This window comes from Anomalospiza imberbis, chromosome 2, assembly GCF_031753505.1.
Source record: "Anomalospiza imberbis isolate Cuckoo-Finch-1a 21T00152 chromosome 2, ASM3175350v1, whole genome shotgun sequence".
NCBI lineage: Eukaryota > Metazoa > Chordata > Aves > Passeriformes > Viduidae > Anomalospiza > Anomalospiza imberbis.
In genome coordinates this window covers 72,774,443-72,798,501 of record NC_089682.1, presented here as the reverse complement: position 1 = coordinate 72,798,501, position 24,059 = coordinate 72,774,443, and the positions used below count along the sequence as shown (strand labels likewise).

The following is a 24,059-nucleotide window of genomic DNA, read 5'->3' as shown; positions in this document are numbered from 1 at the left end:
TTGAATCAATATCAAACCCACATTTTCCAGCTAATCATTACAATAATTCTCCTTTGTTTTCTCTGTTTATGTCAGTGGATACCTGAAAAAACAATTAATGCAATGTTGCTCTAGAGCTAAGGAAGTAAATTGACTTCCCAAACTAGGGAATTTTTGGTGAAAATTTAATTTTAAGAATGACTGAATAAATAAGCCATTGTTATTTAAAAATTAAGCTTACTCATATAAAGCCTGACAAAGCATTGTCAATAACCTCTCCTAATAACTACCTTATTTTACAGGAATATGCTGATCATAGAAAGGTGGTGATAAATAACATCCTGTTTGCTCTTCCATTGCAACGCCATGACTTACCCATATTTATAACATGCCATTTACTAAAATGTGCATGTTTATGGGCTCTCTGGAAAAGTCTGATAAGAGCAGAGATTGGTAGCAGGCTATGCTCCAAATGACTCAAACTTCCTTTCCCCACTGACGCCGGCTTTCAGCAAAGCCGGACCAGAGCACTCGGCATCCTTCAGCAGCTCATTTTCTGTGCTCTCCTTGAGCTTTGTGGCAGCGGGCATGAAAGGAATGCAAAGTCATGCTCTTGTGTGCTGCCCTTCGGCTTCATTATTTACTTTACACTCTTCTACCTGAATGCATCAGAAAGGGCTCTTTTTAAGACTTCTCCCTGTCTGCCTGCTTTTAGCAGAAGCCTGCTGTGTGGCACTGTTAGTCTAATCTAAGCTGGTGGGAGGGCCTGCTCGATGGCTTCACCAGGTGCTGGACTGGAGGGGGTTCCTCACAGCCATGTCCTGAAAAGCTTTGTTATTTACCCCTCTTTTTCCAATGCCCACCCACCCCGCCTTCGGCATGGCCATTCTTTAATTGCAGCCCAAGCTTAACGCAAATTTTTCCTGAAAGCATTTTTAGGCAGTTCCAGAGCTGCTTTTCATTTGTGAGTGCTGAATGGCAGCTTCGACGGCATATGTATACCCAGCTTAGCAAAACGGGTACATAAAAGAGGTAAGAAAGGGCTTTGTTGTGCTTTCAAAGCTCCAGCTTCTGCCAGTGCTACAGGAATTTTTCCAGAGTAAGAAATAACCTAAATAGCTATTCCACTAATGTCTAATATGGAGAATAAGAAATAATTATTGAGAATTAACTCATTATAACTTCAGTGTGAGGACACTGTGGAGGGTCTACCGAAACTGAACAGCAGAAAACCAGCATGAAGACCAGCCTGAAACTTCTACCAGAGCTGCCGAACTTTGGAAAGCTGGCCTGAGAGGTAGAACAAAAGCCATGCTGGTATTGCACTCTGCTGATAATGTCCTTCCATCCGTAGCGTGGCCCCAAAACAATGTCATCGGACAGTTGTTTGTCAAAAACAAATTTATACCAATCTACCATATGTAATTCACAGTCATGGCTTGACAGCATACTGCGGTTATCCCCAGCAGACACAACTGTTTACATTTTACACACATAATTGGGTCTGGTTCAGTAACATTTTTCATTGGTTTGTCTGCCAAAATTATTAAGCTATTAGTACATGCTGAATCCGTGCCAAGCAAAATATTTGCCAATAAAATTGGCCTTATCTGTATAAATGCCATAAAGGTTTGTGTTTTTTGGTGTGTGTGTGTCTATTTTTAAGACTTTACTCCTTATACGTATATATAAATGTTAAACAACATGACTGTACACTGATGTAGCATATTAGACCCTGATAGTCTAGGGTTTGGATGTGGCCTTTGGGATCATGTCTTCTCTGCCGTGTTTTCTGCTGCCATAGAACCACAGGATGGTATAGGTTGGAAGGGACCATGAAGATCATTCAGTTCCAATCCTGCTGCCATGAGCAGGGACACATTCTGCTAGACCAGCTTGCTCCAAGCCCTATCCAACCTGGCCTCCAACACTTCCAGAGATGGGGCACCCACAAATTCTCTTCTCTGTTGCCACAGAGATGCATGGTGTCCAGTTGGAAAACCCATGGAGGAATCTTCTTAAATCACTTAGCAAGGTGTGATGGACTAGACACAATATCCACGCTGAACTTGTGGGAGAGAGAGATCCTTAAGCTGGAATTCAGTCCCCAGCGTGCAATATTCAGGCCAATCTTTAAACATGAACCTGTAACACTACACAGTTCAGATCATCACAGCCACTCTGACATCCATCTTTCTGTCTAACACCCCAGACTACATATTTGCATTCGCATCCAGTCTTCAGTACTTATAAGGAATTACAAAAGTTTACTTAGTTGCAGATTTTTTTTTAATGCACAGCTTTTTGAAATCTTAATGTGTGTTGGTTTTCTGATAGGTCACAAAAGTCACCAGAGAAAGAGCAATTTTGTTACTGGGAGGTAGATTCTTTTTCAGTACTATCTGCAGCTTCACCACCGATTCAGGCAAATGCTTTCTCAAAAGCAGTTACACACACTGTGTCTCAGCTTCCCAACTGAAGAGGAGGTGTGTTAGGTTATTTAAAAATGCCTCTTTTTAAATCTTGTGGAGAGGAAAATCGTTTGTAAGTGGCGATTATTCAGGCAAATTTTCTCCCACCTCCTCAGGAAATAGATTGTTTACTGTAATATTCTCAGTAATTCTCATTCAGACCATCAAAATGTGAGTCCCTCAAACTCTCCAACTCCTTGAGATCTCTCCTTCCTGGCAGCTCATTCCTGGGAAGCAAAGAATGACCTGAACTCCCACACACTTAGTCAGGGGTCACTGTGGCTTAAATTTATGGGGAACAGAACTGATTATTAGTCTTGAACCTCCTGTGAGGTAAAAGAAAAATGTTGAGATAAAGAACAAAATGACAATCTTTACTCTTCAGTGTAATTGGACATCAAAGATGGACACTTGTATCTATTTGGGTTAGAAGATGCATAATCAACATGGCAAAGGTAGATGACAGAGTCTGCAAATCTGTGGCATGATAACATCAGACCTCAGTTCAAATGATGAATAGGGGGTAAATTTTCCACCCTCATTAAAATGTCTGTGGTATCAGTATCTTCATGGGATTTACAGGTGCAATACATCTTATCCTAATGCACACATATAAAATACACAAGCTAAGGAGCTCTTGCAAAAGGCTGCTTCTCTCTACTGACAGGCGATAAAGTCCAGAGTGACTAGCCAAAATGTGGATGTCTGCATGGCCGAGAGCTAAAAAACAAGGCATGGCAAATTCAACTTCTATGAATTGCCAAGTGTTTTTTTTTTTTGTTTTTTTTTTTTTTTTTTTTTTTTTTTTTTTGTTTGGTTGGTTGGTTTTTTTTTTAATCTGCTTAATTTCTAAAGTCCCAAAATTTTGATGGATCTTTTAAGTACTCAACAAGTCCACATGAGTTATTCAACATCTGGGAAGGTCAACATGCCAGTATTAGTTTATTAAACTGAAGAAATATATTCAGTTTAACATCTCCAGATAATGTGCTTCCCTGGAATGAGCACACAAATGTATGAAATACAAGACTTCAAAACCAAGTTTAATTCCTCTATATTTTTAATGAGCATACTTTGAAAAGTACAGGTTTTCATATCACTATATTCTGGTATTTTTAGTGCTTTTTTTTTCATTGTATTCTCCTTTTTTGGGTAATCTTTGCAGAGTTGCACCAATTCTCCACCCTTTACATAACATCCCCTTAAAAGTCATTGAGTATGAAAGAACAAGTCAGCCTTGACCTCACCTACTCTGTATTTGAAAGGGGGCCTTTATCTTAATGTTCTCAAGTTGTGTGTCCTGCTTTGATTAATACACCCATTAGCCCAAAGCTTCTATTTTTTTTTTTCAGTCATTCAGCATACAACACTCATCAAGAAGTCTTAAGGTTAATTTTAAATGATTTTTCCATATGGTAACTAAGAGACGGCATTCCTGCAGCACTGGGTGTGCAGCTGCACAAGGTAAGGTGGTGGACTTTGTCTTTGGGGATGCAAAGAACAGTTGGAATTAATGATCTTAAGTGTCTTTTCAGACATAAATGCTTCCATGAAGACACCAAGGCAGTGTTCACACCTACGTTGCCTTTGGGCAACATGAAGTTCATCTCCATCTCACCCAACCTGGCTGATGTATCTAGGTGTGAAGATATGGATTTTCTTTCAGTAGTGGGTACAGATGGAGGCTCCTGAGGGTGGTTTCCTCTATAAGATCTATGAATCTTCTCTGGAGGTGACTATATTTATATCCAAGGGATGTAGGAAATAGCATTAATCTCACAAGACAACTGTCCCTTGCTAGTTTTCTAGATTCCCCTAATGAATAGAAAATCAACACTTTTGTATTCAATTTAGCCATCCTGTTTTATTTGTTCACTGAAGGTAAAAGGAACTGAACATTTAAAGTTCCTTTTCTTTACAAAGTTTAAAGGAGACACTTAGGGTTTTTTTTATGTGAGATGTACTGGCAGAAGTAGGGACAAACAGAGTGATCCCAGGCTGTAATTCTTCTATTCATTATTTTGCTGTATTGTGAAAAATGGAAATCCACTGTTTCTTGTAATCAGAGAGGGGTTAGTGAAATCCTATTAAAAATGGTTATAAAATTTCCATGGAAAAAAAAATTTAAAAAATTAAAAATAAACAGGATGATTTAGCTGGAAGGGACTGCTCTTGCATTGTTCTCCTATGTGTCATATCCCTACTGCTGGACACATCTCCTCTTGTTTAGTTCCCAAGGGCTATGCAGCTGCTCTAAGAAAGAAGACACCACCATTCATGCAAAGGATGATAATCCTTCATCACTTCCACCTTTCCACCCTGACAACTGCTGACCATGGCAGGAGCAACACAGAAGGGAACTGCCTTTATTGTATATAATTTTTTTAACATCAGTAGAAAATAAAGCCTTCCACCTGCTATTGTGCAGCTGAGTTTCTAATCTCTGGTGCCAGCATGACTGCTGGGAGATGACTCTCAAAACAGAGGAAGTAGGGTCAGGCATGCACAGAGCAGGATGGCTGTGCTGATGTGATGTGACACACACATCTCTACAGCACCCAGTAAAGATATCCCCAGTTGTTAATTGCTGGGCAAAATTTATTATTTCCCCCATGGGCAGCAACTCTGGACTGCATTCAGCATGTTGGCATAGAAACTAACATCAAAATTATTTCACTTGATTTTCCTATGGAAATACATATTATTCAACTTTTTTTTTTTTTATTTTTAATGATCAGCCATAAGGAGGTTTCAATTAATCCCAAAGGACAACTCCATATATCATTGTTGGCTCCAGGTATTAGTGGGACTGATAAAAGAAACAGAATATGAGAATATGGAGCCATTGATAAACTGATAATGAAATCTGATTATTAGGTGCTTTCCCATGTGTTTTATTTGATATAGAGTCCAGGTCTTAAATAGAAATTTGTTCACTTTATCAACAAATAAGTTTGCAAAGCCTTTTGCAGACCAAGTAGGTGAATACTTCCAGATCCCTCTGCAGTTCTTATTTTTCTGGTCAGAACTCATTTGTCTGTAGAAAATTTGGGTGACAACCAGAGAAGCCAGGCATTAAATGGGCTCAGAAGGTGCTGAACATCCACCAGGTTTTTATGATTACCAGGGGCCTCTGCTCTCCTGACAACTAAACCTGAAATATTGTGACAGCCAGCAGGGGTGACAGAGGAAGGGATGGTAGGAGCTGAATGTCTGGGTACCAAAAGCAAAGGTAAAGAGACAGTGTCATAGGCCGTCAGTACTGAGATAATTTTGCAGCTGAAAGCAGTGACTTAGGCGCTTACTTTCAGACATCAGCTGGAAAATAACACCAGTTTTCTTATCTATAAAATAGGGCTAATTCTTTTTGTTTTCCTCCAGGGGACCATGATGCCTTTGGGTTGCTAATCTTTTTGGATGCTCCAGGTTTCTTAGGAAAGATGAGCTACTCAAGCAGTATTGGAAGTGCGGTGAGCACAGGTGCACTCTGCACTATACAATATGTATATCATCCATATAGGATGCTAATGCCAGTTTAGAGAGGAAAAGGAAGTTCTAAGCAGATATTTTTTTGAATTAGCAAAGATTATAAGGGTATAGTGGAATTTGAAAGAATTCCAAATGAGGAATCAAATCAGAATTTATTTGGTTATAAAAATCCCCATGAATCTTTAATGGGAATGAAAGTGTGAAGGCTATCCCTTGACTTAATTATACATTTGTTCATTATTTATGTAATATTCTGACCTACCCAAACCTTTTATTTTCACACGTAGTTCTTCACTTAAAAGAGTGATTTTCTTCAGCATGTGTTGTACAGCAATCCCAACATAGGTCCATTTTAAAAATTGGTGCATCCATACATAATAAACAAGGTATTGGGATGGACTCAGAGGACAAGTTAATGCATATATTTGTACAGCACTCTCAGGCTGGTTTAATGGTTATGGATGAGGATAGATGTTTCCAATGCTAGGATATGCCATGGTGAAGCCATGTCTAGTCCAGAAAAAGTTTTGGTGATGGAGAGAGTTTTGGAGATGGATAAAATTTTTAGCCAGGATAGAGTTAAGTTTCTCCATGGCAACTGGTATGGTGCTATGCTTGTCTTCCCAAGAAACTATTACATGTTACGGAACCCTCACTTCTCAGGGATAGCCAAACATCTGATGGAAGTAGTGTATGGGTTTCTTATTTCATTATGCTTTGTCTGTTAATTTATCTTTATCTGAACTCATGAGCTTTTACAGTTTTATTCTTTCAATTCTCTCTTCCATCCCACATGGGGAAGTGAGCCAGCAGTTGTGTAAGGTTTAGCTGACTACCAGGGCTAAAGCACAACAATGGGTTAACCTTGAAAATGCCATGACTCAAAGTAACAGTAATGACCACCTTGAGAAACCGTAAGGACACAGAACTTTATCTTACGGCCAGGCACACAGTCACTTTCAAAGGGAAGGGATTTTCGCCCCTTCCTCCAGTGAGTATAACCCATGACACTTGCCATCTAGTGTCCTCACCAGCATCTGCCTACAAGTCTATTCCTATTATTGGTTGCTGCAATATGCCTTCCTTTGAGTTCTTCTTATATATATATGTAGGTATAGATCTGCTGAAAGGAAGGAGTCTGAACTATTGCAATGTGGATCAGAATAAACCCTAGCATGCTTCAACTTATTTCCTTGAAATGCTTCCTCTGTGACACTGTAAGACTACAAATCTCCCTCAGACCACACTGCCCACTTGCAAAATAGAAATAACATTTCTTAGTAAACACACTTTTCTATACATTTCCTTTTATATAGAACAAAAACATTTAGGGATAGGGAGTCTAGTATTTAGTGCAAAAGCTCTCACACTAACTCACACTACCAGATAGTTTAATAAAAAATTGCTAAGTGATTATAGTGTAAGATATATATGAGAGAAGCATCCCTGCCTAGCATCCCTAGGTATGCTAGTTAGGTAGCATACCTACCTAGATGTTAGGTATCACTAGATGCTCCTGTTTCCAAGAAATTTGGCTACTGGAAACTTTCAGAAATATAAAAGTACATTTAAATCCACAAGAATAATACTCAGTTTAAGTTTTGACAGAAAGTTTTAGGTATAGTTTTAACAAAATCTTTTTTCCATATCCGATAAAGTCCCTGAGAAATCACTCCTATCTCCACACTGATATAACTTCAAAATGCCACACACGAAGCACTCCAACATCATTAACTGGTGTGCAGTGTTGATTTTTATGTTGCAAATTTGATTGAAAACAGAAGTTTATCAGGGAAATGCTGAAATAGCCTTGAATATGAGGAAGTGAATGAATATAATTGCTGATGGGTTCTTTTTATTATCAAGGAGTCTTGATTATAGCTTCACAGACTTAAATTATGGCAAATCAAGGAGAAGATCAATTTAATATTTAAGCAAATATTTATATGAAGCTTGAGATTGGCATATATTGATCCGTTTATAAGGACCATTATTCTTTCTGCAAAATGCTTTGGCATTGAGCAGTGCTCTTTTCTCTATATACTTCCTCAACAGCAAGGAGCTGAAAGTCATGAAAAAAGAAAACACAATTTGGCAAGTCAGAGGGCTCACCCCAGTCAAATGCAGCTGCAAACCCAAGTCACTTGTCATGGACAGCCCTTTAGATGGAGAGTGATTAATGCCAGGTTGTGCATTGTAGATAAATTGATAACCAGTTCTTGTAGCAAGTTAGAAATCCTGCTTGAAGGAAAAAGGAGTGCTCAGAGCATCTAAATTGTCAAGCTGGCAAGTATTGATGGGCAACATCAGACAGGGCAGAGCATCAGCTGCAACATCCCAAGTCTCCCTGCATTTATAAGAGGTCACTTTGTTATAAAGTAGAAGAGTGTTCCCTAACTTGTGGGATGAAGAAGGATCCCTGTGAAATGATGACCATTCCCAACAAAGGCTGTTTTTGTTGGAGGAAAAGGCGAGTGTGGGGGCAGGGAAGAGAAGAGGCTGGATTATCTTTTGTTGCATTTGACAGTTGAAAAGGCCCTGGTGAATAATTACCCTTAAAACTAACAAACAAGGATAAAGAAAAAAAAAAGCATAAAAAGAGAAGAAAAGAACCCTTGACCTCTTCCCAGACACAACAGCTCCCTTTGAAATAAAAACAAAATAAAAATAACTCATAGGAGGAAAAAATAACTTAATTTGACTTTCCTTTCTACTTTTGGCAAGTATACACACACGCTCACATATATATATATATATACACAATTGGCAGTCTCCCCCTGTCATGGTAATCTTAAACTTTTCTAGACTTGATCCATTCAGCAGCAAAGCTTATGCAAAATGCAATTTAAAAAATCAAGGGAAACGCCAGCAGCAAAAAGCGCACCCTTGGTTGAAGACCCTATTGGTTTAGCCACAAAAGAACAATTCCTGGTGAGAGCAGTTGTCACCTGCTTGGCATACTCCTTATTTTGCTTTTAATTGGCATTATATGAAACTTATCTACAAGGCCATGGGAACCAAAAAGCATCCCTTACCCCCTCTTTCTTTGAACAAGCAGAACCCAATTAAAGCACAATTATGTCTCTTCTGCTATAGGCATCCTCCAGCAACACAGACACACAGATAGGAGAAGCATTGTTAGTCTGACAGCAGCCACCTTTTCTTATGAAAATTTTTGAAAAGGTCATAAATAAAATAAAGGAGATACAAGTGGTCCAGGCTTTGGTGAGCTGAAGGGCAGTGTTTTTTTTTAAATATTTGATCTGGATTTCCGGATTATTTTCTAAATACATTTATTTTCACCAGGGAGTAACTGACCTAAGACTCAAAATGCACTCATAGTGTTTGGAGGCAAGCCTGGAAAAATAAAGGAGATGGCCAAAGAACAAGAAGAAAAATAGACACAGGTGTCTTCCCAGAAAGTCCAAGCTGTCTCAGAAAGCCGTGAAATTGAAAATTCTTCTGGCAGGACTATGGAAAAACATCTCAGGGGAAAACAAACAGCTATTTTTCAAACTGAAGCCCAGAGTCAACTCCTAAATCCATATCCTGCTGCTTAATATTGCAAAGCTACAGCCTGAACGTGAGTTCCTGCAACCATGACATGGATGGTCAACACTCCAAGATGATCGTGACTCGGAAAGAGTTCCAGTGACATGATTCCTGGCTTTTTTGGACATAATCTTTGAGGTGTCCTTGAAGAATGAACACCCACCATTGCTCTCAGTTACCTATGTGCCAGGCTATGACAGACTTTGAAGATAGCTCTGCATACCTTCCTTATCAGAAGCCATCCCCAAGTTGGCAAACATTTGCACTACCACTCATCCTGTCTCATCAGCAGCTACTAAGAATATGTATGTGTCAGGAAACATCATGCATTTTATCACTTCAGCAAGTCATGCCATCACAAAGCAATTTGTGTCCCAGTTGATTCCTTCAGTTTTCCCCCTGGATGACAACTACAGGCTTTAAAATACTGAGCAAGGAAACAACAAACTGACTTATTTTTCTTCTTTTTTTTTCCTTTGGGATATTCCTCTGCTGTATTTACAACATATAACAGGTCCAGTTTACATATTTTTTTGAAGAAGAATCCAGTATGTCCAGGCAGAAAGCTGAATTCTCCTCTTAGAGGTGCCCCAGAGGTGCCTGTCTGCTGCCCCAAGGTCTTGCCAACAAATCTCAATGTTAACATTTTTAGGAACTTCAGTTTAACACTCATTGTATGTGCTTGCAAACTGATTTAATTTCCCAAACAGGTGAACATAATAATGCCTGGGAGGATGGTTTTTAGGGTGCTATCAGCTCTTTGACCCCCTACAGCAGATCTCCTGTTTTCTTCTCTGGAGCGCTCAATGCTGCAGTTCTACAACTACACGGTTCTCCTGTCCAAAGTGAAAACCATGTCAGTGCACATGTGCTCTTTGCTTTTGTCATGGCACACATGGTTTTTGCTTTTACCATGGTTCGCCAGTGCAGTGAGAGAGAGAGAGAGACAGTGTCCCTTCTCCAAGAGCCAATGGAACAGAGGTGGCTGTTGTAGACTCTACATAAGCAGGGCAATTGAAAACAGGAAAAACACCTCTGCCAGTGGATTTATTCCAGATTAAATGGAACTTCTGCTAGTTGGGTAAGTGTGCTAACAGATTACCAAGGAATGGTAAGGAATTGGTTAAAGAGATCAAAAGATTAAACAAGAGGTAACAATGTGAAAATTATGCCACTGCATTTATCTACAAAAATAAAAAACTTTCCCCTGTGCCCTACTACCATGTAATACCCAGAGGCTGCTCTGAGAGCAATGGAGCAGGATAAGCAAATCCCTGTTTTGCAGCATAAAGATGAAACCTACAGGGAGACAGCTGCAGTGGAAAGGATTGAAATTAATGTCAAGCAATAGATGAGATTTCGGTGGAGATTTTGATGAGATTTATTGCTGCAAATGTTTTCCCTGGCAAATGTCACATCATTAAAATTAAAAAAAAAAAAACCACTCTCAATAGAATTAAGAAAATAAAGAGAAACTCAAAATCACTATCCTGATAAATGGAAGCTTGAAACTCAAGTACTCAAGTACTCAGGCTCTCAGGGTCAAAGATGGTCTTCTTCATAAGGAAGTGTGCAGAAGGGCTAAAATGTCCTTTCAGGTCCTTTCATCTCATCAAGTCCATCACCTGTGACTCCAGAGCATATGTTTTATGGACAGTAAGGATATTTTGCCAACATATTTTAGGGCGTGGCTGAGTCTAACTGGGAAAAGCCCTTGGAGCAAATTCGGCAGCTGAGCACTTCCCAGCAGAGCCACATCATTTATAGACAGTCTAATATGGGTGAATTAAGATCCTGTAATTATAAACAGCATTATTGGACATTTGCCTGTTGAAGAAGCTCCTTGGGGACCCTCTTCTGTGCCTCTCTTGATGGGACAGCCAGAAGAATTACTCCTTAATGCCTGGTAATTACCCATGAAAGTGCCAGTTCCCTGGCACAGGCAGCAAAAAGTGAGGATTGCAGGTGAATTTTGTGATTGCCTCAAAGAGGACAGCAACTCTGCATGAGGTTGGCCAAGCTCTGTAGGTCTGAGTGCATCCCTCAGGCATGCAGCCACCTGCCCCTCCCATTAAGTACCTTGCATCAAGCAATCCTTGAATAAAACAAATTGTTTTCATCATGCAGGAATGAACAATCTTCCTTGAGCCAGATGTCCAGCTCAGAAAAACATTTCTCCAGCCTTTGGATTCTCTGTACTTGGGCTGCTGTTCTCATAAGCACTTATATTTGTTGGTCCAGCTAGATTTGGAAGATCCTTGTGAACATGGTTGCATGGAACTTGTCTTTTCTGAGCTGGCCTGTAATTCAGGGGTGCTGATATTGCTATTAAAACCCAGTGTAGTTATCTTTACCAACAATGTCATGTTAGGTTAATATACTGGCAATATACCGACAGTGTAAGAGCTACCTACACATGTATAATTTATATATATTGCTAATATTACTAGCACTACATGTGTTCAGGGTGGTAATTTCAGCTCAGTCAGACTAGTCCATTCCTGCTAACAGGTTAAATCTGATAAAATAAAGAACTTATTTTCTCTGCCTAGACCAAGTAAGAGCTGTGTCTGCTTGGCATCCAATACAAGAAAATAAACTATTTAAAAATTAGCAATAGAGCAAAAAAAGTGACTGCTCTACTTCTAAGGCACTAAAAACCTACCGAATTTATGACTGTTCATTATTATCACTGGTAACACTATGCTGCTATTACAAAATGGACCTGGGGAAGAATCTGTGGAAGTATATTTTAAATTGTCTTCTGTATTTAGGCCTGTCCTTCAATTTAGGGCTTAATAGGACTCCTCACAGGAGCTAAACACGTGCTGAACAGTTTTGCTGCAACAGTACTCGAGGGTGCTTTCTTGTACTAGGTGAAGACAGATCCAGTAACTCACTCTCAATTATTTTTCCATACTTCTGTTGTTTGGATTATTCTGTTGCATGAGAAATGAATGCCCCTACTCACTTTGTTGTTTGTTTTGCCTGACGACATGCAGGGGGTTCTTAACCCCAGCGAGAATGCACACATAATACAAATTTCCCCAGCAGCAGAGTTGAGAATGGTCAGACACAGTTACAATATTGCATTAAAATGAGATGAAAAAGCTCTGCTTTTTCACACAGAAACATTTCATGCTCCCCTGCAAAATGGAAAGTATGCTTATGTGCCCCAAAACAAAATTTGCTCCCTCACCGCACTGCCATCTCACCCTAAAAGTCAAAGTCTAATTAGAATCTGTAAATTAAAACAAGCCTAGATTGGGACAGATGGAATATTTGAAAGCTTTGCCATGAGCAAAGTGAGTTTACCTCAGTTATCATGAGTGAGCAAAAGCATCTTCCAGTGCCTAAATGGGCTACAAGAGAGTTGGAGAGGGACTTTTGAAAAGGGTGTGGAGGGACAGGACAAGGGGAAATTGTTCAGACTGATAGAGGGCAGGGTGAGATTAGGTTATCAGGAAGAAATTCTTCACTATGAGAGGAGTGAGGCACTGGCAGAGGCTGTGAAGATGCCGCTACTCCATCCTTGAATATGTTCAAGGGGAAGGTGTCCCAGCCCATGGCACAGGGTTGGAACTAGACAGTCTTCATGGTCCCTTCCAACCCAAACCATTCTGTTAGTCTATGATTTTATGGTTTTATGAAAAGAAAACTGGAATAAAAATCCCTGGATGCATAGTTGCCTTGAGCCCTTAATAAGTTAGCTCTCTGTACCATGGCTGGGTGACAAACAAGGTCTTGCACACAGTCCCCAGGGGTGGCACGTGGCACCATGGGCTGTGCTGCTCAATCAGGGTTGCAAAGTAAGGGGTGTCAAAGAGCTTTGGTCACTGCAAAGCAGCAGTTCTGAGCAGCTCTAGGACAATGCCACAGTGCTTATAGGAGCTACACATCTGCTGCAAGGGGAAGATACGCAGGCATGGAGAGGGAACTGAGGTTGCACAGCTCCTACAGAGGTATCTGTGCTGTTTGCAGTCACTGGCTTTGACAGCAGCACACACAAGCCTCGTGCATGGCACTGTTAGATACATCTATAAAGTACACTATGAGATCATCCAGAGATACACAAAGAAGCTCTGAGTGAAACTCTGTAAAATCATAAAAGCAGCAAAACTGTGCCAGAACATCGAGATGGCTCAGTCTGTTCATGGAGGTGGGGGACATGGCTAAAAGCTGTTGCACTTGCAGGCTGTGGGTTAAGCCTATGTCATTATGCTCTCCACACAGCATGTGGTTTTCAGAAGGAAAATGTTATGATATTTTTGTGCATTTGTTAAACCTACAAGGAGATGAGCAATAAGTATCCCTATTTCTCTGAGATACACTATATCTGCAGCTAAAGGAGGTTCCACTGCTATGAAGTTACCCCTTTTTCCAAACAGTGTAATGATGGGATCTTTGTTATTTCTTTGCAGTTGTGTATCAGTTCTTTGGAGGGTGTGAGATCACATCTCCTGCATGTCATAGCAGGAGGAAAAAAACTGCGCTGAAAATAGATTTCTGCAGCAAAGCAAAAGAAAAGCAAAATCTGATGTGTCCAAGAAATGCATCTGCAATTCACTTGCAAATCTACACAGGAGAAAACAATTGACAGACAAAGTACAAACAGTTCTTGTAATAAATGTTTGAGTTCATACTGGTTTCTACAGCCACTCCCCACCTGCTGCATACTCCACAGCCAAGTTGCTAATTACAGCCTTCCTGCTGTTTTCCAGTTCCTCCTCTGCTAAGTAATAGGAGGAGAAAGGATTATGGAAACTGATGCACTTGAGAGCAAAAATAAATAAGCAAATGAATACATTACTAACTAACTAAATAATTAATCTAGTAGTCTCCAAGACAAAGGTCTTCTATCATACCTTCGGTATCTTGAACCAAACTTCAAGTGTTATTCAAGAAAAATGATGACCTGGCACCTCAGAGAATAAGACATAAGTATCAATGCTTAATTAACACTGCATGGCATTGATTTGAATAAATAGAACCTTTTAGAAGGATGTCTCTCTATATTGTGGGTAGAAACAAGATGCCTTGTGGGAAGAATGAGAAGCTCCCTAGTATTATGTAACATCTCTATGGTTATAGCACCTGGAGCCTTTGAGTGTATCATGAGCCCAACGTGTTAGATGCTATATAAATATACAGTTGCCAAAGATGCTTATCTTGGATTTGTAGTGTAAACAAGAAGATATGCCACGCAGTTCTGGTGACAGGTTGATCAAGGCTAAGAAGACAGGGGACCTAAGGAAATTTGAAAACACATACACATTGTTTAGCAGTTTCTAATTTGTTCAGACAAGGGGATTTTTACAAAAACTTATTCCCAAAACTTTATCAATATAGAGTGCTTGCAAAAGTCCCCAAAGACACAAGAGTTGCCTTATGGTGTTTAATAGGAAAATAGAAAGGAAAAGCGTGCACAGGTTGCAGCAGAATAGTATGACAGCCAACAACAACAATCAGTGTTTTCAAGCTGGGTACCAAACGCCAACTACCTAATGCCATCTTTCCTCACCTGAGTAAGAGCAGTCTGATCAGCAATGAGCCACAGTTTCCACTGAGAGCTGCAAGAGGACAGCAGCTCCAAAAATCATCCTGTTTCCAGATCAGTGTTGGTGGCTCCTGAGAAACACTCTATGTACCCTAAGGCATGTTGTTACTTTTAATGAGACAGTAAAATAACAGACCCTGTTATTTGTACTGTTCCTATTCATCTTGTGTGTACATTGAAGAGGGACACAAAGGTGTTTAGAGGGCTGGAGACCTTCTCCTGTGGAGACAGGCTAATGGCATTGGGGTTGCTCTGCCTGGAGAAGAGAAGGCTACAGGGAGACCTTAAAGCCCCTTCCAGAACCTAAAGGGGGCTACAAGAGAGCTGAAAGAGGGACTTTTGACAATGGCATGGAGGGACAGGACAAGAGGGAATGGCTTCAGACTGGCAGAGGTTGGGTTTAAATTGGGTATTAGGAGAAAATTATTTCCTGTGAGAGTGGTGGGGCACAGACACAAGTTGCCCAGAGAAGCTTTGACACCTCCATCACTGGAAGCATTCAAGGCCAGGTTGGATGGGGCTTTGAGCAACCTGGTCTAGTGAAAAGCGTCCTTGCCCATGGAAGGGGGTTTGGAATGAGATGATCTTTGAGGTCCTTTCCAACTGCAAACATTCCATAATTCCAAGACCTTGCAGATAGTATTGGACCGGCTAGTATGGCATACCTGGGAAGCAGCTCTGGACAGACCCCTTGAGGGTAAAATGTGCCTCATAGCAGGCATGACTGACTCCACTACCCAGCTGGACATAACTGGGGAAAAATTCTGTGATTCCACAGGAAATAACTGATTTGGATTCTATTGTTGCCTATTTGACCTTATGTCATTACTCAGATCTCCTGGAAGCAAAAAGGTTATCAAATGCATCATGGTTGTGAAAAACTGTATTTTGCAATGAATAGCATTTTGTAATGAAAAAGTCTTCAGATTACATTGACAAGTAAGAATTCACCATCAGTAAAAAGCTATTTAGACATGTCTTCTGAAATTCTTGTCTCTTAATAGAGAACTTGTCATGTGCAGCAACTCCCAGTAATTTGAGAAGTTTTACTTTAGAGATTTCCTCTTCTTTTCCTTACTCCACTCAGTTTTCTGTCACCTCATTATACTGTTATCACTTCCTATGAAACCTTGACTTTGAAAATACTTACTCTCTTTTTCTCTTTCTCTTTCTTTGTTTTTTATGCCTAGTCATTATCTTGCAGTGAGATCTTTCTCAGGGGTTAACTTTTTGAACTCTTGCTACAGACACAACATTTCAGCTCACACCAGCCCTAATACTTCCCTGCCCATGGCGGGGGGGGTGGGGGGGGGTTGGAATTAAGTTATATTTATGGTCTCTTGCAACCCAAACCTTCCTATGATTCTAAGATTATGGGGAAAAAAAAGCAATTTAATTCCTTATAAGAGTACATGGTTTCTCCCTAAGGAGTAAAGAGCAAAGTCCAGGACATGACTCGCAAACAAAATTTTCATGCTTTGGGAACTGCCTCTTCTTTCTTATGCCAGTATCTGTGTAGTGCTGGTGATTAAAGCACTGGTGTTCACTAATCACTTTCATTCTGTCTTGCAAATACACATAATTCTGCATCAATTTCATTTAAATATCACTTTATATTAATGGCTTTGACTTCTAGAACTCCTCCTACTGTACTTGTAGTTTTAATATTAACAGACATTTCTTTCCTTCCATTCATTATTCATGTCAAGACTTCCCAGGCTGAGGTGAACATTTGCTTCTTCTTTATATGGCAGAAGCCACAGGTGCCCCAGCCCTTCAGTTCTAGGTGAAAAGTTCTTAAAGGTCATCCTTCAGCAACATTGTGTAAGAAAGTGTGTTTTGATTTGAAAGGCAACTAGACAATCTCCAGTGGTCCCTGCCAACCTCAAATATTCCACAAATATTTGATTCATGCTTCTGCTTCTCTACCATTTCCTTGTAATGTTCTGCCTACTGAATAATCCCAGCTTTGCTTGAGATGTCCCAGCAAAGATCACCAAGCAACCTTCCCTTTTGATCACTGTGGACAATGCCACCAACCTGTCACATGCCTGTAACCTGGATATCATCTTCAACTCATACTCCTGTCCACTCCAGATGCCACTTCCCAGTTACACTGAAGCTACACACACATTCAAAGTATGTTCTGTATATCATACCTCAGATAATGCCTTTCCTTGCTGTCTACCCATCTGTGTAAATATCCTATCTCAGACCTTATCTTTGAACATGTCAATTACTGCAGAATCCCTTTCTGTCACTTACATCACAGATGTAAATTTGTCCTGATGATATTCCCTGGATACAAAGGCCATTTTTCTGGATACAGCATTGATTTCCCTTCCCCATTTCTATCAAAACTAGTCTGTCTGCATCCAATCAACCCATGCAGTCATTTTCCACAGTCCATGAACTAGATTTTCAAATGAGTGTTTTGTATTTTCTTTCATGCTGCTCTCCATAAACACATATAAAATTACCTTGCTAGTGCCTTTCTTTCTCTGTAGCAACTTCTAAAATTCTCTGAAAAGAACTAGGTTGCAGGCATGCTATTGGCATTGCCTGTCATACTGACCAGCACTTTCTTATTGTGTCCATGCGTCTCCTCCATCTGTCACTATCCATGGCTTCTTGATTTCTACTAAGATGTAAGTAATTTCATGCAGATAATGCCTATGTTTCTAGAGTGCCTGGCACAACAGAAATGAATCCATGACTGAGACTATGATGCAAATTATCCTTGTCAGCTAATAAAAATAGACATGGGTCAATAATAGACATGTTCTAGAGAAATTAATGAAATTCCTCATGACTCCTCCTCAGGAAACATTACAACTATCATAGTTTTATTTTAAACAACAAAACATGACTAAAACATCCCAGGTACTGGAATTAGTACTCACTTTTGGTAGCTGCTTTGTTAAAAATATCTAGGAACAATCCAATCCATCAAATGCTTCTTGTAGGATACGATTTTAACCTAGATGTGTTATTCTCAGTCTACCTGAAAAATACACAAACATAGAAAAAAATTAGTTTTTTGTTCAGGGATTTTTAACTTATTTCCTATAGAAAAAAAAAATTAAAAACAACTGCTTACTGTTATGCAGGGTATCTAAAACAGACATCTATACATATGTGGTTCCTGCTGTAATATCTGATCAGCACTACTAGGTTATGCTTAGTCATCTCATAGAAAGAAATGCATTTGTCAAATACAAACTAAGGTTTTCTGTACAGCACTCAGAATTAAATGCCTGTCCTTGACCAACTGTGTAAACATCCATCCCTTTGCCAAAAGAGTAATTAATCAATTCCTCTCCTGGAGGTTCAAGGGTTTCCAGTTAACACAGCAGTTGTTCCTTTCCTCTTCTGTGTTTTCACAGACTTCAGAAGGTAAAAATAAAATAATTTTTTTTATTTATATGGTTATCCCAAAGATTCCTTTCTTAAGTCTTCTTCCTTTGTTAAAGAGAAATGGCTGAGATCTTCCAGAGATGCCTCTTGCTGTTTCCACTCACATCAGTAAATTATATCTTATCTCAGTTGTGTGTGGCATCGAAGAGTCCAAATTTAATGATGCATGTGTCACAAACTTATCACACTACAAGTAGGAGGTTCAAAGAAAGTGTATAGCTGCACTGGGGCTCCTCTTCTGCCTCTCATTAGCTAGTTAGTCTGAAGTCCCTTTTCTTAGCTCCTTTCCTTGTCTCAGGGAGACCATGTCCCATATACACTGGGAAGAGAGAGAACACAGCAAGAGGGTGTGTGTACTTTCACTGAAAGCCACATTTGCCTGACCCATCAGCTTTCCCAGGCTACCCACTTTGTTAGATATGCATCTATTTTACATTCACTCTGGTGCACAAGGTCTTGCAGAATAGGAAAAAACAATTAAATTAGAAAGCTGAGTGATATGGTAGCATACTGTTAAAGAAGTGAAATTCCATGTCTTTCCTTAGCAACTTCTTTCCATATATATGGTCCAAAACTTCATTGACCTTTGAATCTTGCCAATTGCAAATTAATTTTGAATCCAAACTGTCTACTGAAAAGGTGCAAAGGTCACCTTTAAATAGCTGCTCTGCTACATTGCCCTTTACTCCATGATCCACATCCTGTGTCTTCTTCCCATTAATTCTGCTTCTTCAAGAATGCTCCTTGCTCCTGACTGTGTCCTCGTACAGATTATTTCTCCTCCACATGCATTTTTCAAAGCTGCATATCATTTTGTCATTTCCTGCCTAAGGTTTCTAGTCTCTCTATTTTTGCTGATTTATGCAGTGCCTCCCAATTTGGATCATTTGTGATTTTAATTAACATGTACTCTTTTCCTGTCGTTTGGCTAATGAATGAAGATATTTAAAGAAGACTGGACTCAGGACTGCTCCCTGATGTTCCCCAACTAGAAAACTCATGTAATTCAACACATTTTCATTTATTATCTCACTTCACTAATGGTCCTGTGGATGGTTTTTAATCAACTTCACAGAGTCCTTATCTAAGCCAATCTGAATTAATTTTGTGAGTATCCTCTCTTGCTGATGCTCACTTTAAGTAGAAGAAAACAAAAGCAGAAGAGGCTATCACTCACCAGCATGCTTCTCTGTGAGACCTGGAAATTAGGTAGTGAGAATAAATTGTTTGCTTTCCTCTCTCAGGACTCTGGTAGACTTAGGATCCCCTGTTACCATAATACCTATACTCCTGATTTTCAATATAAGTATTTTAAAACTGTTTGTCAAGGCAGGGAAGTGTTATTAGTCCCACTTTGGAGAATAAGCTCCAGCACAGAAAATATAAGGAAGTGGTCTGCTCTGCTCCTTTAGCAGTCATGGTCAGAAACTGAGGGCTTATGGTTGCTCTTGCATTTACACCTATCTTCTGAAAGTTACTGTGATACGCCTACCTGTGTATCTGGGATGACCAATCAAATGCACCATCAAAGTAATTTCATCTCTTAAACAAAAAAACCAACTAACCAACCAACCCCAGTCCAACCAAAACAACCCAAACGCCTAAATGTCAGTACATCCATATTTACATCATTACCTGAATGCCATTTTGAAATAACAGGCCCAAATAATGTAAAGTGATTTAGAAAAGGTGAGACTCGGGTATTCAGAACACATAACTGCCTAATCCAGACCACAGGATACAGAATAAGTCTTATAGCAGTATCTGTTGGATCTGGTCCTTAGAGTTATTTGGGCATTTCCTTCTCACTAAGCTGAGTTTTGAGATATTTCTGAAGTTCTGGACTAAAGTGTTTTCCTTGATGTTATAGAGGATGTTTATACTGGATTTGAGTCCAGATGCACAAAGTCGAAAATGTGGTCCCCACCTAAGAACTTCTTTCCTATCAAGAGTATAATTATGTCATGTGATGGAAATTTCAGCTCCAGTCATGGCTCTATGTTCGCCAAAAAGTAGGGTCCCACTGACCACATGCACAGCATCCTCCACAGTCACCTCCTTATAATAAACAGTTTCAACATGGTAGTTACATTCCTTTTGGATGAAAATTAAAACAACCTTTCTGCTGTAGCAAAAAGGCATGCATAGCATGAATTTATTTATGTGGGTAATTTATTTTCTGGAATATTAATTGATGTTTCTGAATGAGCTCTGAATTATTATCAAAAACTTTATGTGGTTTTTAATAAAAGCCAGCAAGACTTTTTTAAAATGTTGCTATTATCATCTCTTCCCACCCACCCTCTTTATAAATGAAAACCTGTGGGGAAAAAACAAACAAACAAAACCCTTCCACCCACATTAAAAAAAAAAAAAAAAAAAAAAAGGAAGAAAAAGAATGAAAAATGAAAAAAGGACAGGGACCAAATATTTCCAGAAGCATCAGCAATCATAAAGAAACCAATCACAAGATAAGAAATTATCTAAGGGAGCACAGAGGGAGGTAACAATATGAAGAAGACAATTTAGAAAATATTTGCAGGAGCAAACACATGTCCAAATTAATGTGTGTTCTTGGTTCTTCCTTTCCCATTAATATATTTAGTGCAAGAAAATATGTAGGATAAAATAATGTCACCAATATTCTCTTCATATTAGGAAATAATTACACATGTTTTTCACTCCAAACTTTTAAACATGGCCCAGTTGGAAAAGAATTGCCTTTGACGTGCTAAAAATAAGCATGAGAAACTTAATCTAAGTCCATCACCAGTGCAATTTATACTGTACACCATTCTGTAAGGTGTAATTAACAGTGCATTGCTATAATTTATTATTGGTTTAAAAAGACTGAAAATAAGATCCTTACAGCAAAATGGGAAAATGGGAAGCTATAGGACAGGCATATTATTCGGGCTTATATTAATTCAGTTATTTTACCTTTAGTGCACATCCATCTATCCATACAATGTGAATGCTCCATTGAGAATGATGCTGGGTACTGAACCTTTGGCTCAATATGAAATACAAACTCTGAAGCATAGCTCCAATAATACTTCCATTTGCATTATTATGATTAACATTCTTCTGAATAGGAAGCATCCAGTAATATTAATTGCAGAAATAGTGAGATTCCAATTGTCATAAATCACTGCGCAGTGTAAAGCAAGGTCTCAGAAAACAGCACAGAAAAACTCTCTTTTTTTTTCTGAGTTCACTTCAACCTCATTTTAACCAGGCTTTTTCATTTGCGTCCATTGACAAGACAGTAGTTATGCTTTTCTCTTGATTAACACATTCATTTCAGTAAGGTCCCAAACAGCTTTCACATGAAAGGTTGACTCCAACAGAGCGTGTTTTTTCTCATTAAAGACTTAGCATTCACCCACAGGTAATTTATCACACAGGTACTCCCTGTCTCACAGGAAGGAGATTGGCCTTGAAGCCAATGTTCTTGGTGATCAGAAGTTTTCTCCACAATATTTGAAATGAATGTCTTTTCCAAGATAGTGACTGCTGAATTAATTTAGTAAGTGAAAATATATGAGGGGAAAAGATACACAGTTTCTCTATTAAAGCACAAGGAGATATTTTGCCTTATTTGAAACAACATCATCACTAAATTTATATGATCTTACTGAAATTTAATTTATATATTTATATATTTGTATCAAGTCAACATTTCCCCTTCACTGCCATTTCTTTCTTCCACAGTTAGAAAAACTGTCAATATTCATTGATTCATCAAAGCAAGCAACCCTGACATTTGGTGCATCAGCGTTCATTTGTAACAGGCATATGACGCAATGATTTATTTTGATGTATTACATTTTACCCTAAAGAGCATCCAAAAATAAAAATGCTTTCATTAGAAGTGTTGTGAAAACAAGGCATCTTCATCAGGGACCAAACACAAGGAAAGAAAAATTTCTTGCCACCTGTGCTCTTTAGACTTTTGATGGTTGGATTGCTTTGGAGTTTGCTTGCTTGGAGATTTTTCAGACATGCTATTTCCAAATGTATCATATATTCAAAAAGCAACTGGAGGGTCTAAGCAATGTTCAGAGCTGGAAAGAACAGAGATTTTCCTAGCTGGTGTCCTGCTTTGACTAATTCACAGTAGGTGAGGTGCCCCTGAATTACTGTGGTATTGACTGAGTTCCTAATGACAGTGCTCACCTTGCAAGAAAACGCCTTTCCTGAGATAATTAGTGCCAACCTCAAAGACACGAGAAATGGTCATAGATGGCCTGGCTGCTTAGCTGCCAGTGGGAGGGTGAGGAAAAGTCGTGGACATATCCTCACCATGGACATTCATACTAACTGGCTTTTCTGGCCAAGAATACTTTAGTCCCCATCTTTGCTCCTGATTGGAGGACACACAAAGCAGTTATACGTTTTCAGGTAGGAAACATGTTCCAACTGCAAAAAATTATTTTAGCAGATACTTACCATTAAGGACAAGTTTAAGTCTCACTGGGGACAGCAGAGCTTCAACATGTGCTTGAAGTCAAGTGTTCCCTGAGAGGGCTGTGGCTGACTGAGGACAGTCTATTGAGCTGGAGACACTTAGGACCAGGAGTAAATACATATATGCCTGCATATACCAGTCTCTGCTATTTCCAGTTGTGTCTGTGCTGCACATTTCTCTCCAGCTCCTTTTCCATTATCATCCTGTGCTGTAAGAGATGACGCTGACATGGCGACTAAGCGGAGCGAGGCAGGGTGCGAAGACAGCACACACAGAAATGAGCTAAAAATCATCCTCCCAAATAAAGTCCTGCTCACAGGACAACATCTCATTATTTTGTTCCCCCATGGAGAGCAGAAAGGCACAGCTGATGTGTTTGGAGATCATAGGCATGTTCCAAAAGGCAGCAAATGAAAGCAGAAGAGAGTCTATTTGGGTTATGCAGAGCCAAAGGATGCCTTTCTGTAAGATGGCATTTTGCTTTGCAATGACTGAAGCCCAACCAACACCATAACCTTTTCACTCTCTACAACTCCCTGTAAAGACATTTTAGCAAGGTGTGGATTGGTCTCTTCTCCCAGGTAACAAGCAACAGGACAAGAGGAAATTGTGCCAAATTGTGCCAGGGGAGGTTTAGATTGAATATCAGGGAAAATCCCTTCACTGAAAGAGTTATCAGGCACGTAAACAAGCTGCCCAGGGAAGTGGTTAATTTTGAACTTCATCAGCCAGAATAGTGCCCAGTGGAGTGAGTGTTTTGCACATCCTGGTCTGTTCCAGTTCTGTTGTAAGGGCCATTTCACTGTATTTTGTCTCTTATATTTTCTTTGTTTGGTTAGCTTTTTTATGTTTTTGGGTTTTTTTTTTTTCCTTTAAGAAGGGTGAAGCTGTTTTTTAAGTGGTTTACAGAACAGGTTAAAAAAAGGTTGCATAATGGTGACTTCTCAGAAATAAGATAATTTTCTCAGTGTCTAGTAATTTCAAGCGAAAAATTGGATTTCTAGGAAATGATAGCACAAGTTAAGGATGTAGAATGCATCCCAGAAGAATTACATTTTAATGTTCATCAATGAATTGCAGTGCTGTGCTCTTTGCATACCAAGCTCTTCTTTCTCACTTGTTG

The 24,059-nt window shown here is 39.4% G+C and overlaps 1 protein-coding gene across 1 annotated transcript in view; it reads right to left on the bottom strand.

The window, feature by feature from the left end:
* TENM4 (teneurin transmembrane protein 4) overlaps positions 1–24,059 on the bottom strand; it is a 590,079-nt gene that overhangs the window by 373,119 nt on the left and 192,901 nt on the right. Inside the window, exon 4 of the mRNA XM_068181704.1 lies at positions 17,952–18,052. The gene's annotated coding sequence lies outside the window, so the exon portion shown is untranslated. The remainder of the gene's footprint in view (positions 1–17,951; positions 18,053–24,059) is intronic.